This window comes from Macrobrachium nipponense, chromosome 22 (assembly GCF_015104395.2).
Source record: "Macrobrachium nipponense isolate FS-2020 chromosome 22, ASM1510439v2, whole genome shotgun sequence".
In the NCBI taxonomy this organism is placed as follows: Eukaryota; Metazoa; Arthropoda; class Malacostraca; order Decapoda; family Palaemonidae; genus Macrobrachium; species Macrobrachium nipponense.
The window spans coordinates 52,117,211-52,129,816 of record NC_087213.1 but is presented as its reverse complement, the minus strand read 5'-3'; positions in this window follow the sequence as shown (position 1 = coordinate 52,129,816).

Here is a 12,606-nt window from a genome sequence, read left to right as displayed (position 1 = left end):
CTGTCCGACTAAGTCCTTCCTTCGACTAATCCAGGAGTCTAAGGCGAGTAAAGCCCGCTTCATCGAGATGGTGGGCTTCATCTTCAGAAAAGGACGAAGGCTTCTTCGCCTTCGCACTCGAAAAGAGCGAGCGCGGATGAGGAGGAGCAGCCGGAGTCAACTCGTCTCCGTATTCCTCCAGAAGCAGGATAGTCAACACTTTATAGTTGGACAAGCCCTCTCTTCCATGATCATCATCATCCGAGTTTTCCTCAAACTCGTGATACTTCTGAGTTTCCGTTCTCCTTTCAGAACTTTCCTCTTCTGGAGGAGACAAACTCCTGATAGGAGAGGGGCTAAGGGAATGAAAGTCTTTCCTTTTCCCCGTTTTGATCGACTTGGAAGGCGTCACAACCTGCGGCTTCTCTTGCGCTTTAGAAGACGTCTTGTATGACGCTTCCCGCTCTTCGAGCGTCATTTATGACGTCTCTTGTTGACGTCTTGATGACGCTTCGCGTCTGGAAGACGCTTCGCTCTCTAAGGGCTTCCTACTTTGCGTCACAATCTTGGACGGAGCGTCACGTCTAAGATCCGCTTGAAATGACGCTTCACTTCTAAAAGACGTCTTTCGTTTCTCTTGTCTTACAACACTCTCGTCAGCCCCCGTTCTTCGAGCAGGTGCGAGAGGACGAGACTTCTTAATTGGAAGCGTCACGTCCTTCCGACGGGGCGCTAAAACTCCCACAAGAGATGACAGTTGTTCCTGAACCGCCATAATTCTCTTTCTTGACGCTTCTCCCACGTCTAGTGCATGACGCCTCTCGTCATCACTCGGGGAAGAAGCATGATGGGGTACTTCCCCATAAGCGTCAGGTAACGGCGTGACGCCCACCATTCGCCTTCTTAATAGCAGACGGGGCGTCATCCGAGAAGCGCTTTGGCTCGAATCAATGTCTTGCTTCATATGACGCTTCAGCGGTCTCGATAAGTTCGACTCCTTCCACCCTCGTTTAGGTGAGGGAGAGGGAGAGGACGAGAAACACTCGCGAAGGACGCTTTTCCTATAGCGCCCTTGAGCTAGCTGCCATGAAGCAGAGCTAGCTGAAGGGACGTCTGACCGTTGGGGATTCCCCACGACCTCCTTAAGGCTTTCGACTTTCCTTCTCCTCTGGGCATGGGAGCTTGGAAGAGGTCTAGGCCTGGGAGCGCCGCAGGGACGATCAAACGCCCCCTCCACAACACTGATAGGACTCACTTCACTAAAATGTTCACTATCACTAGCCTTACCTTTCGAGTCAGCCATCTTGGACTTCAAGTCTTTTGCTGACGTCTCTAATAGTCGCTTTCAGATTGGCGATTCCGATGCCGAATCCGAAAAGACACTCTGAGAATGAGATCTATAGGGAGAATCTACAGTAGTAGGGTTAGAATTATCCGTGAAAGGCTCAATAGGCCTTGAACTCATACCTTTCAGTCGTCTAACTCTATCCCTCTCTAACTTCTTCAAATAAGAAGTCAAAGTCTTCACTCTTCTGCATTCAAACCCTCGCATTCCTTACAAGTGTTAATAGCAGAACACTGAACCCCCCTACATTTACGGCATACAATGTGAGGATCAACCGAAGCTTTCGGTATCCTCACTTGCAGCCTACATTCACACATTCTCACACTCACATTAGAATCAGACATACTGAGAAAAATCCAAAAGAGTTATTCCAAACACAGTCCACAGTAGCGAATGCCAAAACACGATCCAAATACGTCACCAAAAAGCCGAAAAACGTTGATCAAATGTTGAAAAATGAATCTAAGTCAGGAGGTAATAACAACAATGTTGATACCACCGGCGACAGAGAAAATATGATAGAAAACGGGGATGGTTCCTAGTCCTGCCACCCAGGCAGGCCGGTAGATCACCTGACCTACCTGTAGCGAGTGGCGCGAAATTTGAATTTCTGTCGGGGACGACGGAGTCTTAGCTATGTATATATCTGACAGGTAAGTTGATTGTATGAAAATTTAAATTTATGGTGAATTTTTAAAAACTTTCCTTCCCTCCGCCGCGCGGATTCTCCGCCACAAATCTCCGAAATGCGTAAGTCCCATTCTCGGAATATTTGCTCCGTTTCATATTAGGCATTTCATAGAGTTTTATATATGAAAATGTGCGCAATTTCATGTAGAATAAAACGAAAAATATTTGAAAGTTGTAGCTTTTCTTATTTCCGAAATAATTGCATATAAAAAAATATATATATAAAAAATTCGACATTCGGTCAACTTTAGCTCGTCAGATATGGTCGAAAACTGCATTTGTAAGCTAATATTCTTACAGTATAGTAATATTCAATCATTTGTCTTCATTCTGAAACATATTGGAAGTCTCTAGGACATTATTTAGATTTATGGTGAATTTTTGAAAAAAATATGTGTTTACGTAAGCGCGTTACGAATTCATGCATTATTTTGTGATAATATTTTCTCTGTGTTGCTTTTATCGTTTTACAATGTGTTATATATCAAAATGATCGCAATTTAGTGCACATTACAACGAAAAAAAAAGTAACTTGTTAACTTCAACCGTTTTGCGCATAGCGCGATTTGAATACAATTATATATGAAATTTCGTTTTTGCGCTATCATATATCGCATTATTTATATATGATAATGATAATTTTTTTCATTTCTGATGGTTGCATACTAAACTTCAAGCAATGACAAAAAAAGGAGCCCAAAATGAACTCTTAATCTTGAAAACTAAGCGCGCTGTGATTTTTTGAAAAAAATATTTTTTCCGCTTAAGCGCTCACTCTCAAACCCCTCCGGCATACGGGAGTCATTTTTTTATTTACCGCTCCGGCGTTTAAGGGTTAATAGGAAGCCTAGCGTCCTTTTTGCGAGGAGGATCTCTTGAAAGAACTCCAACTAAAGAGGCTAACTGTTCTTGCACAGCTAATAATATCCTCTTTGAAGCCACACCCGCGTCCTCTTCAATGGGAGAAGCAGGAGACCTCGAAGGTGTACGATCCTCAACTTCAGAAAGTGGAGACGTCGAGACCATCTTTGCCTTCTTTATAGATGAGGGGGCTTCCTCCGAGAAGCGCTCTGGGCTCGAGTCAAAAGCGGGTTCCTTCCAGTGCCTTTTCAGTGGCCTAGATAGATCCAAGTCCTTCCACCCTCGTTTAGGTGAAGGAGAACCGGACGAAGAGAAACAATCTCGTAGGACGCTCCTTTTGAAGCGGTCCTGAGCAGTCTGTTGCGAAACAGAGCCTGCTGAAGGGACGCCTGACCGTTGGGGATTCCCCACGACCTCCGTAAGGCTTTCGACTTTCCTTCTCCTCTGGGTATGTGAGCTTGGAAGAGGTCTAGGCCTGGGAGCATCGCAAGGACGGTCAGACGCCCCCTCCACAACACTGGGAACACTCACTTCACTAAGCATATCGCTATCACTTCCCTTACCTTGCATAGCCGCCATTTTTGTCCTCATCTTATGAAGAGTAGCCTTCAAATCGGCGATTTCAGAAGCCGAATCTGAATGCAAAGCCTGTGAGGGTTCAGATACAGAGGGAGAATCAAATACATTATTTAAAGGAGAGTTACTCAGAAAAAGGCTCAATAGGCCTTGTACTCACACCCTTTTGTGCAGCCCGTCTAAATCTATCCCTCTCTAACTTCTTCAAGTAAGAAGTTAGTCTTCCATTCATTAGGATTCAACCTTTCACACTCATGACAGGTGTTAGCTAAAGAACATTCAAACCCTCTACACTTACGACATACAGTGTGAGGATCAACCGAAGCCTTCGGTATCCTCACCTTGCAGCCTACATTCACACACTCTCACACTAACACTTGAATCAGACATTCTAGTAGAAAAATCAAAAGCAAGTCCAAATCCAGTCCACGGTAGCGAATGCCAAAACAACGATCCAGGTACGTCACCAAAAAGTCCAATAAAGTTGATCAATTGCCTTGAAAAGCGAATTCCAGTCAGGAGGTAGTAACAACAATGTTGATACCACCGGCGACAGAGAAAATATGATAGAAAACGGGAATGGTTCCTAGTCCTGCCACCCAGGGCAGGCCGGTAGATCACCTGACCTACCTGTAGCGAGTGGCGCGAAATTTGAATTTCTGTCGGGGACAACGGAGTCTTAGCTAAGTATATATCTGACAGGTAAGTTGATTGTATGAAAATGACATTTTTATAATAATATAAAGTTTCACTTATACTTACCCGGTGGTTTAACGAAGCCTGCCCGCCTCCCCTCATATGGACAGGTAGGCATGAAACTTCTGACATTTTGCTGGAATGGTTCCTGTTACCCGGTAGAGGGCGGGGGTAGAGGGATCACCTGTCAAACCATTAGCGCTACCGCGAATTTCAAATTCTGCCGTGACGTCAGGAGACGACAGCTATACGTAACCACCGGGTAAGTATAAGTGAAACTTTATATTATTATAAAAATGTCATTTTCACTTATACAACTTCCCCAGTGGTTACATATAGCTGATTGACACATTTAAGTGGTGGGACAATGGCAGCTAAAATAACAATTGTTGGAATTATCCGAAGATATAGGTTCCTTACCTTTAAAGACAGCTGACTCAGTGGTTACTGCCTCTGTAGTCTGCTGGCCTTTATTGTACCGACAGGATATATGGATCCGGGACACAATAATAAGTACTTGTCGTTGAGGACGTGACCGTAAAGGACAAGACTATAATGCCCCTGCTCAGGGCGCAGTACAAAGCACAAAAAACACAAAGAAACGAGGGATCACCACACCCAGTTAAAAAATATACACCAAGACATTAAAAGACTGAAAGATACTCAAAAACCCCATGTATCTTCAGACAACCTTAAAACAAAAACCAAAATCAAGGAGAAAAGTTAGTGAGGATGGGAGACATCCTTCTCTCCCTCACCCAATACCGTGTCAGTCACAATGAATGGCCCCAATGTACTGCAATTTTCATATGTGGTTTGCAAATCTGTCAGATAATGATATGCGAAGACAGAATTGCTTCTCCAATATGTAGATTTAATAATGTCTTTCAAAGACAGATTACGTCTAAACGCCATAGACGTAGCCACTGCTCTTATTTCATAAGCTTTGACTCTAAGCACTTTGATATCTGAGTCCTGACATTCTTTGTGTGCCTCAGTAATCAAATTCCTTAAAAAGGAGAGCGCATTTTTAGAAAGAGGACGAGAAGGATCTTTCACTGAACACCACAGGTTATCACTCTTACCTCTTATACCTTTGGTTCTTTGCACATAATGTCTAAGTGCTCTCACTGGACAGAGAAGACATTCAGGCTCATTAGGCCCCACTAGCTCCGCAATGTTCTTTATAGAGAAAGAACGAGGCCAAGGATGGGAGGGATTTTCATTCTTAGCCAAAAATCCCAATATTGATGAGCAAATGGCCTTTCCCTTAGCAAACCCAACCCTCTTATCAATCGCATGGAGCTCACTGATCCTTCTAGCCAATGCTAAAGCACAAAGAAAAATGATATTGTTATGATACAATAAAGTTTTATACATACTTACCTGGCAGATATATACATAGCTATTACTCCGTCGTCCCCGACAGAAATTCGAATTTCGCGGCACACGCAGCAGGTAGGTCAGGTGATCTACCCCAGTGGCGGGAATAGGAACCATACCCGTTTTCTAATTCATATTTTTTCTTCCAGCTGTCTCCTGAGGGGAGGCTGGGTGGGCCATTTAATTGTATATGTAATAAATACATTTTTAGAATTACATTATCTGTAAATAAAAACCCATGACCTGAGGTCATGGCATTAGGAGGGTCCTACGTGACCAATGCAGATCTAGATTACGCTATGCGCTGTCTGCAGTAGCCTGGTTTAAATCTGTTTAGATATGTCATCGTTTTGCATTACTGATAACTTTGCACAACAACTTCCATGGGAAGCGGTTGACCTGTTAACCTACGCCGGAAACTTGTAACTTCCGAGCCGGCGGACTACGTATGTTTTTATGTGAATCGCTGAGATAGCTAATGTTTCGCTATTGACGTGATGCTTTAGAAGTTCAGTTCTGTACCAGCGATCAAACATATCGGTCTCCTGACCGAACTGTCTCTCTTATTATGGAGTTACAGAATAAAGTTGTTATACCTTTTTCAACTTATCTGTTTGAATCCTCTCCTTTAGTTTAAGAAGAACCACTCTACTAAGATATCATATAGGAGACGGAAGGAACCAGAAATACTTACAAATGACAGTCGTAAGGAGAAACAAACAGTCTTTCGCAAAAGCGAAGAGACTAAAATTGGTGGCAGCTTTAGACGAAGAATAAGATTAACAAGACCCATATCAGCCGACCGAAGAACTACAATAACCAACTTCCACCTACAAAATCAATACTAAACAGAGGAAACGGGATCTTCAATCAACGCAACATTTTATGAAGACGAAGATATGTCCTTCATCGAGAAGAATACAAGCATCAACATCGACGTTTGAATGACTGTTGTCACTTATCTCCGAGAATCAACACCGGACGAGAGCAGCATCGAACTTCAACAGAAAGAAGAAAACACATAAAGGAAACACAAAGGAAACAACGCGCGATCACTAGCAAGGACGCAAAGAGTAGGGCAAGAGGAAGCAATGCGAGGACGGAGGCTGTGACGTCATCAATCTTGGACTTCTTCATGCAACGTGAGCCAGAGAGGAGACCGTGACGTCATCACGACTTCCGACGCGAAGACGACAGGAACTGTGACGTCATCCCATGTCAACAATCCTTCAGCATATAATCCTGAGCTAAGTACCATTTTATCTATTCAGGTTTTTTCCTCAGTGAAGTGTGTTCATCAGAGTTGATCGTCCAGTATTCTGGGGGTGAGTTGTTCGCCATCTTAATCTTCCTTCATTACAGAATCAATCTTCAACTACGAGTTCTCGCCCGCAGATTATTTTTGTTCTTCTCGTTGTTGCTAATTGTTTCTTGCAGGAATTCTCCGTATAATATTTTTATCAAATTATCTGTATTTTTGTATCTTTTGGGGGATTTTCCTATTACTATAACACATTTATACAGTATATTGCATATGCGTTTACGTAGTGGTCGAGTGTACTCTTATAGATATTTTGATAGGACCGCAAGGAATAGAAGTGATAAGAAAAAAGTAAAAGTGAACATGGCAACTACTCCGGCTGGCAACCCCAATGTGGTGACTCTCGTGAGCGCGAGGTCAGCAATTGTCCCTTTTCAAGGTCGGGTCAATGGGTTCCTGCCTCAAAATGTTGAGGCATGGATCTCATTTGTAGACGCTCATTTAAATGCAAAAAGCATCACAGACCCAGCAGTACAATTACAGGAGGCCAAAAGCTTTATAGACTTTGCTAAAGGAGACGCAAGTGCTTATCTAAGGGGTGTTTCTTTCCAAGAGGCGACTACATGGGACGAGTTCAAAATCAGATTACGTGCTGTGTATGGGAGTGAAGAGGCTTTAGATGTAGTATTGGCATTGAGAAATATCCTTAACCAAGCCTCCATGACTCAGCTTAATGTTGTCGAGCGGGCGGCGCTAATTGCCGACCGGCTAAATGAATATAAAGTTAGTTTAAGTAACTCCGGGTGGGTTATGAGTGCCAGAATCGCCGTGAAAGATTTTATCCGTTTAATTTACCTTACGAGTATTACTGCAATGTTGCCTGAAGCTTTAGTGCGGTGTTTTGACAAAAAATTGCAGCCCAGCAGTACGGAATAAGATGTGTATAAACAAATAAAAAAACACGTCTAAATGTACCGACCTAGATCCTTCGCTCATTCAAGTTTTTGCAAAAAATGAGAATAAGTCACAACAAGTAAACGTGGTACATAATAATAATCAATTTGCAGGGGTGGTTTGTTATAACTGTAAACGACCAGGTCACATGATTTCAGACTGTCGGACGCGTTTTTGTTCAATACATAATAGTTCCACTCATTCATATAATCGTTGCTACTCGAGGAATCAACAGCAGAATCCTACAAACACGCAACCAGTTGCCAGTGCAAATAAAAAGAAGGGTCCTCAGTACTATAAAAAGAAACAAGCAAACGGCAATGCTGCACAACAGCAGAAACAAACAGTCTTTCGCAAAAGCGAAGAGACTAAAATTGGTCAAACAAATCGTGCTTCAGGTACCTCTGTTCCTGGGCCGTCTAGCCAGAACTTGCAAGGTCAAGCGAATTTTCAAGGTGTGCTAAACAAAGCAAATACCACGTAGTTCGCTCCAAGGGGGGAGAGGGCGATGTTGGGTCATCAATATCAACATCTTTTGTATCAAATAATCAGTTTAATCATTTATCAGATCATTGTGAGGCAATTGATTTTCCTATGAAACACACGGCAGAATCCAAAAAATCTGTGCAGGTTCCCATAGATTTGCAACAAATTCATGCAATTATTAGTCAAGACGAGTTACGACCAACCTTACATGCAGTAAATTTGGACCATAAGTCATTCACTTTGTTCTTTGATTCTGGTAGTCCACGTAATATCATGGATTTAAGGACTCATCATTTACTCTTTTCAAACTTCCCTATAGAGAAGTCCGGAATAAGACTCTCAGGCATAGGAAATAATGAATTAAATGTGGTAGGAGTAACTCATGTTCAGTACAAGGTCGGTAAGCGCACGTTTTCCGATACCTTTATCGTTGTACAAAACAATATGTATCCCGCAGTAATTATCGGATACCCGTCTATGGGCACTCAAAATATTACCTTAGCACCTGCAAAACACGGCGTGTATATCAAAGGAAAATTCTATAAGTCTTCTAATACCCTAAATCAGTTTTAGATAATAAAGAGACAGACAGAGTAGTCACTTACATTGAAGAACCAATCACCTGTCTCATGAACCAAGAAATAATACATGCAACCCAACAGAATATCAGCTTGCACGCAAACTCTCGAGCCGAACGTAACTTCGAACATATTAGTGTGTGTAAAGAAAACCTTGCCAGGATCTGAAACGTTAATCCTTTCCGAAACTCTGAAAACACACGGATTATCCATCACACAAGCCATTTATACAGTCGGCTCACAACAACGTCACATCGAAGTCTGTAATCATTTGAATACCACTTTAGTAATCCACAAAAATCAACATATCTTGGATGCGGAAGTTTATAAACATCGCATTCTTACCGTAGCTGAGATAAATCACGCTCAATCAGTTGCGGATGTATCCCTTTTGCAATCTATAAAGAACAAAATCAATAAGGACATTCAAGAAGAAGAAATTCAGCAGAAATTTTTGAATCTTTTAACTGAATATCATGATGTTTTTTCCACTACGGATGGAACCTTAGAAAAACGGATGTCATCGAGCATCAAATAAGGCTCAAGGACAAACAGAAAGTAAACTATGTACCTTCGTTATACCCGACTTCCTTATGAAATTTCAGAATGAGATAACAGAGGAAGTAGGTAAAATGCTAAAAGAAAAGAGTCATTAGGAAATCAAACAGCCTTATAATTTTCCGTTAATAGTAGTACCGAAAAAAAGATCGAACTTGGCGGATATGCGTCGATTTTCGTCGTTTAAATGAAGAAACAATCCCTGACCGATTCCCAGTACCATGTACTGATGATATCCTATCTCTACTAGGTCAGAACAAATATTTCACCAGCTTGGACCTACTAAAAGGATTTCATCAGATTCCGTTGGAACAAGAGAGTATTCCCATACACTGCCTTCAGCACAGCCAGGGGACATTATGAATTTTTGTGTATGCCTTTGGTTTACGTTGTGCTCCCATAACTTTTACTAGAATGATAAACATTGTGTTTGGAGACTTGTTAGGAGATATCCTACATGCCTACATGGACGACCTAGTAATCTTCCCAACTACATTAGAAGAACATCTACGTAAATTAGAGTTAGTGCTACAAAGACTAAGGCAGCATAATTTAAGGATAAAGATAAGTGTGAATTTTTTAAAACAGAACTAGTCTATTTAGGTTTCACGGTTTCTAGTGAAGGTCTTAAAGTAGTCCATGATAAGGTATCGGCTATCCGTAACTTTCCGATACCTACTAACGTCAAGGGAATACAGCAATTTTTAGGGTGTAGCGGATACTATAGGAGGTTCATTAGGAACTACTCCATCATAGCCGCTCCCCTAACCGATCTTATAAAAAAGGGCGTAGATTTCATATGGTCTTGAAATTCATCAACAGGCGTTCAATAAATTGAAAGATGAACTGTGTAGTTCTCCTATCTTGAAATTTCCTGACTTCGGTAAGGAATTCTTCATAGCAACAGACGCCTCAGACCTAGGAGTAGGTGGGGTATTGCTTCAACAATATGATACAGTTTTTCCCTATAGCTTTTTTATTCACGTAAACGAGGACCTTCCCGAAAGTAAATATGCAGTAATAGACAAGGAAGGGCTCGCTATTGTTAATTCACTCGTGCATTTTAAATTTATAATATACGGTTATCCTGTCAAGGTTCTCACTGATCATAAGCCCCTAACCGACTTCTTTAAAGGCTTTAGTCACAGCCCTAAGCGAACTCGGTGGCACATGATCATCCAGGACTTTGGCGCGAGGATCGGGTATTTACCTGGGAAAGCAAATATCATTGCTGACGCATTATCACGCAACCCCTCTTCATCTGTACCGAGCCATTAGCTGAATTAATAGATATCTCAACCTCCACACCCATTGTTTAAACTATATCTGAACAGGAAGATCTGGGCTGGAGTGCTGAACTATTACAGACGGAACAAAGAAAAGATCCGCAAATAGAAAAAAATCATCATTGCGTTAAACGGAAATCCGAAGGAAAAGGAATACATAAAGTATAAGCAGCAGAATTATATCATCAAAGATAATATCCTGTGTAGATCCGTGACGAGGAAAACCCGCAACACACCACAGTTGAATAACAACCAGGTGGTGGTACTATCTCACTCATACCCACTGTCTTAAAATGGTTGCATGAAAATCCACTGCATGGACACCCGGGTTATTCCCTAATGTCACAGAAAGCCAAATCCTTATTTTATTGGCATACGATGTCTTACAGATATAAAAAAAAGCACATAGCAAATTGTCGCACTTGTCAAGAATACAAAGGGCACACGAAGACACCTGTCAGCCTAGGGGCTTACCCCGTGCCAAATCAACCCTTTGAAAGAGTACACTTAGATTTATTAACAGGATTTACGAGTCAGACAGAGGAAATAAGCACCTCCTAGTAATCATAGATGCTTTGACTCGATATACAGAACTGATAGCGCTTAAAACAAAAACCGCAGTGAGTGCGCTAGAAAGTTTACGAGTGCTACATTTGTAAACATGGAATTCCACACATCATTATATCAGACTCGGGCGGGGAGTTCAATAATCATTTCCTTAACTCCTTGTGCGAATTCCTTTGCATAAGAAAATCAATACCATGATCTATCACCCAGAGTCTAATGGGCTAGAGTGGAAAGGGCAAATCGTAAGGTTTTAAAACATTTTAAGGGTCACACCTTAGGGGGGAGGGGGGGGGCAGACCCCAAACTGGACATTTGCCATAACCTGCGGTACTAAGCACACTTAATCACTCGTATCATGTGTCTATTAAAATGACACCGCACGAGGCACTGTACGGTATCCCAGCTAGAACAACCTTTCCATGTATTAACGCCTACAACTAATTTATCAAATCCTCTAAAGGATGTTATGGATGCAAGCATAAGTCGATATAATATACTTCGTAAGAATCTAGAAGCACAAATAATAATGAAAGAAATCATGATAAAATAGCTAAGCCAACTAGAACATATGCCGTGGGCGATCAGGTATACATACAAGTATACGTACGTAAGGTTTAAATTATAAACTGACACCTAAGTTTGAAGGCCCGTTTAACATTTTAGAAATATTAACGCCAGTAGATTTAGGGTTCAAAATGTATCCAAACCCACTGATGTGAGATAGTTCCATTGGCACATATCCAGAATCTAAAGAAAGGTAGATGGAGTGAGGGAAAAAAATGGTTGTATTTATGAAACTTGTATAATAATATATATAATATATATATATATATATATATATATATATATATATATATATATATATATATATATATATATATATATATATTAATCATATTTGTATGTAAACCTATTCTTTTACACGAGTTATTACATATATTTTACTCATTGCAGGTTTTCAAAAATGAATCTGTTATTGTTAGGAGTGATATTGTGTGTTCAGACATCTTTGTTGTATGGAAAGAGCGCTAAGACGAAAGAAATAGAATTTAATCATGGCTCGATTATCGAGAGAACCGACGACATTTTTATAGTGTCATGTAATATAGTCATAGAAGTGGATATGCAGGCCATATTTTTGCCTGAAGATGACGTCCTTAACTTAAAGAATGACCTGACGGGGTTTGCCATTTCGCTCAAGGAAATGCACCAACGTAATTTTCATGCTAACTCAGAGATTTCGCTAGCTCAAACCCTAAGCGACGCGGAAATGTTGTCTTATGACATACAAAATAAAACCGCCGAGGCAGAGGAACTTGCTCGTGACTTGCTGATGTGGTCTGTGCGGCACAATAATCTCGAACGCCGCAACCCGCTTATTCTGGC